The following is a 6,900-nucleotide window of genomic DNA, read 5'->3' on the forward strand; positions in this document are numbered from 1 at the left end:
GAGAAAGGAGACACAAAAAGTTGAAAGATGTGTTTGTCAAATCCCAAGAGTTCTAACATAACAATGGCAAAAACCTATTTTCTAACATTAACTGTAGCACAAAGTTGTCTGACGTCTCTCTCACAGTCAGTCTGTGGCTTTGTGCAACTTGATTGCAGTGACTTCAGATTTTTATTTGCTTCTTAGTCTGTAGCCACCCACCCTTCTGCCCTGCCTGACTGTCTGCTTGCCTCACCAAATGAGATGGAAAAAAGCCCTTCCTTCACCTTCACCCAAGAGCTGCAGGATGGACAAGAAACACATCCGAAAGCAAACAGAGAGCTGAGAAGAGCCCTGTCTACCTCAAATGTGTGGGGGATTCACTGCTTCTCAGCTCTCCCTCATCTCTCAGCAGCAGTTTCCTCCACCCTGAGGACTTGTGACCTCCATGGGGAAGGAGGCTGAGCTAAGATCCTGAGCCACATATGACACTGGAAAGAGAAAAGAGTGGGATGGGGATGGAGAAGGGAAAGGTTAACTGGGATGAGAATTTTTGCAAAGGCAACATTTGACATAGAGATGGGAACAATTTTGAGAAGGGCGAGCCTTAGGTTCGTGTTCAGGCTATATGAGGATATGAAATGGATTCTTGGGTGGAAATTGATTTATCCTTAAAATAATTGGGTGCCTCGGAGAATTCTGGGGTAGAACTGAACTGGTGGGAGGTGAGTAAGAGCCCTGGGAGCCTGGTGAGTCTGTTTTGTGAGATGTTGTTTCAATCTGCCTCCCCTTTACTAAGGTGTGCTCAAGGTTCCTTCAGGGGAAGGAGCAAGACAAGAAAGAGTGGGGCAAAATGATAAACCATGTCTTTATTTTTTGTGATACTAAAATGAATATTTCCATGAGGCATTTTGATCGAAGGTAATGCTGACATATGCTCCAGTTACGGATCTGCCAGTTTGCTTGCAAATTGTCTGTGAACAGGAGAACATTTTCACCAGTCTACTGTGCTGCCAAAAAGGCAGGCAAGCAGGAGTGATACGGAGTGGCTGACTAATTTCCAAATGTCAAGGGTTGCCTTTAACTCTCTCTGCCCCCCAGTTTCACAGAGGCAGGCTGCCCGTTTGTGACTGCAGTGCCTTGGGCAAGAGAACTGTTATTGCTTCCCGGCTTCTGGCTACAGATGCTGCGCGCTGCTCCTCGACGTGTTCTGAAGTCTTGTCACAGAGTAATCCCCAAGGAGCGTGTCTTCATCTGTTTCTTCAGGGACTGCTTTTTCCAATCTGTGTAATATTGCGTGAGGAACTGCCGCAAAGTCCTGTGCAAATGTCAGCTGCACTTTGCTTGTCTATGAAGAGCTGAGCTCTTGTTGCAGACGCTGGCTTTGTGCAGTACCAGCATGTACCTGCTCATTCCTTTTACAGGCAGATAAGGTACGTTGTCTGCAAGACTCTTCAGAGAGCACATCTCCAGTTTAACACTAACACATCTCCAAATGTATTCCTTCTCACAGACAGAAAACACAGCGTTTCCCAAAATAAACACAGCCCCAGCTAGCCAATCTTTCCATGCTCCTCCGGACAAACACCTGGTGGAACAGATGAAATCCTGACCTTTCCCTCAGAGGCAGTCCACAGAGATTGGCACAGAGGAGGCCTCCACCAGGAGCATTGTGTAGCCATGGCACATTAGCTCTAGGCATGTGGTTTGGAAACCCCCATCAGCTCTCAGTGACAGAAGTGATTCCGTAGCTGTCAAAAGTCAGATCCTGAGGTATATGCAGAAATAAACAAGAAACTCCTGCAGCTGTTGGGAAAGAGGGTGTCAGAAATGTCCATCAGTTACTGTCCACCGAAGACTGCTCACACTGTGAGCTGTCAGAGGGTTTTGACAGCTGTATCCTGTCGCAGCTGCAACTTCTGTGAAAACGCTGCAGGGTAATGCCAAATAAGTCACGTATAAGTGGGTAAGCATGGAAAAGCTACATGCAAAGACGCGAACAAAGAGAGGTGAAAATAAGAACTCTTCACAGAATCACAGAATCATTAAGGTTGGGAAAGACCTCCAAGATCATCTGGTCCAACCGTTCCCCAACCACCAATATTACCCACTAAACTATGTCCCTAAAACATGTCTTCACTACACACATTAACTGAAATTTTGGGAAAAACAGGAGAATCAGAGAGCACCCTCTCCCCTGCATGCATTTCAGCATAACTGTTCTTGTTCCCTCCCCCCACCCCCCCACCTTTTGGCTTCTCCTTTCTTCCTCGATGACCCTTTTAATATTTTTTTGGGGGGTCCTATTTTCTCAGCACTGTTTCCAGCAAACTTTTCATTTCCTGTTGGCACATCTTTCTTCCTTACTTCTTCTCCTTCGTTATCCCTTGCTACACACCTCACCCAGCTGCTGGGGTGATATCCCCTGAACAAGCACTTGGCTTTTGCTTATTCTACCCCATTTTCTTTGCTCCAGCCAAATCCCTGATGTTCTCTGAGCTCAGCTCCTTCTTCTCTGCAGAAGTCTTAACCTTAGAAGAGGCTGTTCTTATTTCTTCACCTTGTTCTTACTTCACTACTTCTTTTTCAATGTCATTATCTCTCTTTTCCACCACCAACGCAACCACCACAAAGCTGCCCTTTTGTTTCTCGTCTTCCAACCCCTCCTTAGACTCTCCTCATTGAATTTCCCAGAAGGATCCCTGCAAAGATCACAAGACCTGCAGAAACCCCTGCCAAAGTGATGAAATATGTATGGGCTCTATCTGCACAGATAGCGATAGCCCCTTCAAGCCTCCCGTGTCAGTTATGAACTCTGTTGCTCACATGGCATCCTGCAAAGATGATAAACTGAGCATGGACTCCCACAGAGAAAATAAAAGCCAGAAGGGCTCCCCTGGTGCTTCATGTTACGCTGAGGCTTCAAAAAGATACGGATAAATGTATTCAACCTTTGCAAGACGAGGAAGTACAGCAAAATGCTCCAGAATGACTCATTTAAAGGAGCTTCAGGAATGCGATGGAAATGCACAGCACTGGGTTAAGATGCAAGGGCAACATAGAACAGGGTGGTAAAACTTAGGAAACCTCAGAGCAAAAACAGGAGATAGGGAGAAAACAGAGATTGGAAATTCAGGGTTCAGTTAACCCAACTGTTGCATATACAGGCAATCAGGACCAAGACAGCTTGGAAAGACTCAAGTCTGTCTCAGCACCTTGCCACCCCAGCCTGTCTCAGTGTTTGTCCCTAGACTATAAAGTATCCGACGCTCTAAGCCCTCTGCAGCTTTATTAGTTCTTTGGCCCATATTGCAGTCATCCTAAAGTAGGTCTAGCATGGTTTAAGTTGCAGAGGGCATACGTAAGGGAATATCCTTGCAGATGGGGCTGTAGTCTTTTTGAAAATCCTAAAAGCTTAAAGTAGATAGCAATTTCCCAGCCACTGACATAAATAAATTATGCAAGGAGAGCAGGCTGGAAACGAGTTCAGTCTTCAGGTGAAGTATGAGAAGAAAAAGAGGTCAGATACTGCTGCTGTCTTATCAAAGCAGGGACAGGAGAATGGTCTGTGATCTTACAGCCTTTCAGCAAGTTCTTAGGTATGAACCGTGGCTCTGTCTGGGGCAAGGGTGCTAAATGGTCCTCAGCTCCTCTGCCTTTTAGCGTGAGGCAGCATGAATGTACGGCAAACCCAGCCAGCCGCATCATGGATGTGTCCCTCCTTCACTGCCTAGCTCACCCGGAGTTTTAAAATGATGTGCGTGACACCACCACTGACATTCATTTATGCAATTCATTTTGCATTAGCAAATTTTGCAGGTCAAACTTCTGCTCAAAGCTAATGGATTCGGTTTCAACTGTCTTAAAATATAGCGTGTTTTCTCTGCAGGTCCATTATAACAGTCAGCTTTAGCTTGATCTTTCAACTGTTTTTATATAACCATCTGCTTCTACACCAAAGAACAGATGATGAGAGCTAAACAGAAATTTATTCCTGTAAGACTTCAATAGAGTGCAATGATTTGTTCAGGCTAGCTTCGTAGTGCCTCTTTCCTCTGATATTTATTTATATTTCTGGTTTTGATCAATTAATCAGTTGTGATTGTGGGCTTTTAATAAACTGACAACACAAGAAAAAACAAGGTCTAATTTTCTCTTACAGCTGCAGGCTACCTACCCCATGAGCGTAAAACATTAAAAGACTTACTAATACCACTATTTTTAGTCATCTTTTAACTTACGTTGTTCTTGTTTATATTTTACTTGTGTGTTTAATTAAGTGGCGTATTATTTATTTATCCTTTATTTTTCACCTAAATACCAGTCAAAATGCAGCAGTGCATGGTGGTTGAGAACAATCACCACACAAGCAATGTTTAAAAGAATGTAGTTGTGCAGTTCTGTAGATGGGAAGGAGAAGAAGAGCCAGAGGGGGACAACGCTTTCTTCAGGCAAGGCTGGCTCTGTCACCCGAGAGGACAACACTGAGACAGCAGGGCACTGCCACTTCCACCGCCATCTGAGAAGTGCCCAGGGGGAGCTGCGCTTTGCTGGCTCAAGCTATTTGCCTTCCCATCTGCTCAAGTTGATGTAGAGAAGTGCGTTACGCAACCTGCTGTCTTCCTGCTATGCCGATGGTCGAATGGATGTGGCAGCACACTTAACGCTTCGAGGAGAAGTTTTGAGGAAAAGGAGCGGTTATTTCAAACCAGGCTTTTCAGTCTGCAGAGGTAAAGATACTCCTATGTGACCAAAAAAGAAAAGAAAAAAAAAGAGACTTGAGGAAAGCTGAAGAAGATTAAAACTGAGAAAGGCTGAGGTGCACTCAATTGTATGGGCGAGGATTAATGCTTGAAAACCGGTCAGGACAATGCTAAAGACAGATTATCTGCACAGTTGGGGGTTTGGCAGTGAAACAGTGCTATTGTACAGCAGCCTGGGGCTTGGTCGCTTGCAGTCCTTCAGATCGTCTGGTACCACCGGGTAGGAACATTTGCAGAGCACATGTTAAGTGCCCTCAGCTAAGAAAACCCAACACATTTTAGTGGGTGCTTGTGAAATGTGATAAAACATTCCTATCAATATTTAGTTTAATGAAATCCCTCCTAAAATTCCCTACATTTTCTGTGATAAAACTATTTGACAGCGTGCTTTCCACAGGCCGGTACTACAAATGACACAGTCTTTCCTTCCTGATCCCCGTTTATGGGGCTGTCACTCACCTCTCAACTTCCACCAACACTTCCCTAGAGAACGAGCATCCACTTTGAGCAGTCAGCATCTCTCCTTGGCTTCCTCAGCCATCTCCCAAGCTTCTTGTCCACCTCTCTTCTGCAAAACCCTAACGCTTCGGGGTTGGGGACCACTTGCACAATGAGCAGGACGTGTGCAGGCCTTCTATGTGGAGCTTATCCCAGCCCAAGGACCTCACCAAGCTCCCTCTGTAACTAAACTCATTATCAGAAACAAGTCCAGAGCAGAGACAGAAAAGTATTTAAGTTCTGAAATGATTAAAAAACGATGGTATTTTTAAGTTAGCTCTTGTTTATCTTCTGATCCGTGACAATTCACCAAAGTGATATAAAATTATCATCTTATGTCTCTCTCTAGCTGTCTCACAGCAGTATCAGAGCAAAGAATGACTCGGCAAGAACAGAGCTGGTAAATATAAACAACTTCATCAAAGGAGCAGGTGCCTCCGGGTGCACGTAACCTGCTCTTGCAACACTGACAGAATAATGCTGATTCTATTCTGAACACTTACATAATTTTTGGAACATAAAAGAGCTAGTTCTTGCTATTTTTTGCTTGAAGTCGAAAACTGGCAAGAATTGATAAGTATATTGAAGTTATTTCAGGTCACTGGTATTCCAAAAAGTTCTGAAAACTCCTAATTAATTAAAAAGCAATTGTACTCCAGTAATTGACCATGTAAAAATGATAAGTTGAACTCAAAGCATGTAAACGTTGCACTCTAAATCCTATTTTTCATATTGTAGTGGCTTTATGGCCTTGCAAAAATTATGTTTTTTAACCTGTCACAGTTCTTAAAAAAAATGCTGAAGGAGAAAGGTGAGTGAGAAGACAAGTGCTCCTTTTGCCTTTCAGATCTGTAAACTCAAAGTCTGTTAAAGATCTCCGCCGCTTTTGCCTCATTAGTGTTCGTTTTGGATGGAAGCAGAAATCAAGTTATTGATGGGGCTTAAAAATGACTTTTAGGATGAATTACACTCAAAAAAATATTGAGCAATGTATTTTTTCCTAACTACATGGATACATCAGTACAAAGTTGCTAGTTATTGATACACAAAGTACACACAAAGAAAGAGGAATCTATGAAGCAATGAACTTGAACAATGTCCTGTTACCAAAAGCTCATGTTCATGGCAAGTGCAGACATCGTTAGTAATCATATTTCTGGTGGTTCCTCCTCAAGCAGTCACTGAAGGCTTCCATCTTCCTTGGATGACTTATCAAAGAAAGACAAAGGATGCTTTAGTTCATATTTGCCTTGGCAGAACGATTCTTATTTTGCCAAACTTGCCAAAAAAACTTCAAAAATCCATGTTCTTGCCTTTTAACTCATTTGCACACCTGTTTGTTCCCGTCAGTGGCTGATTAGTGCTGCAGTGATTGGCTTGATCTGATCTCATTTCCAGCACAGATGTCGGGTTTTCACAGCTTCCCTTCTTTGCGGATATTTGTTATCACATTTCCCCCTGCAAGGGCTTTGGTCTTTTGTTTCGTTTTGCTTTGCTTTATTTTTTGTTTCCTTTTGCAACTATAATATGTACTGTAGATTGCTTTTTTTCTTTCTTTTAAGGCTGTGTGATGTTCCAGATGGCACCTAGTTGTAACGTGGCAAAATGACTTGAATTATCATATGGTTTGATCCTGCTACATGTTGTCTCCAACAATACA

This window comes from Anser anser, assembly GCF_964211835.1.
Source record: "Anser anser genome assembly, chromosome: 3".
NCBI lineage: Eukaryota > Metazoa > Chordata > Aves > Anseriformes > Anatidae > Anser > Anser anser.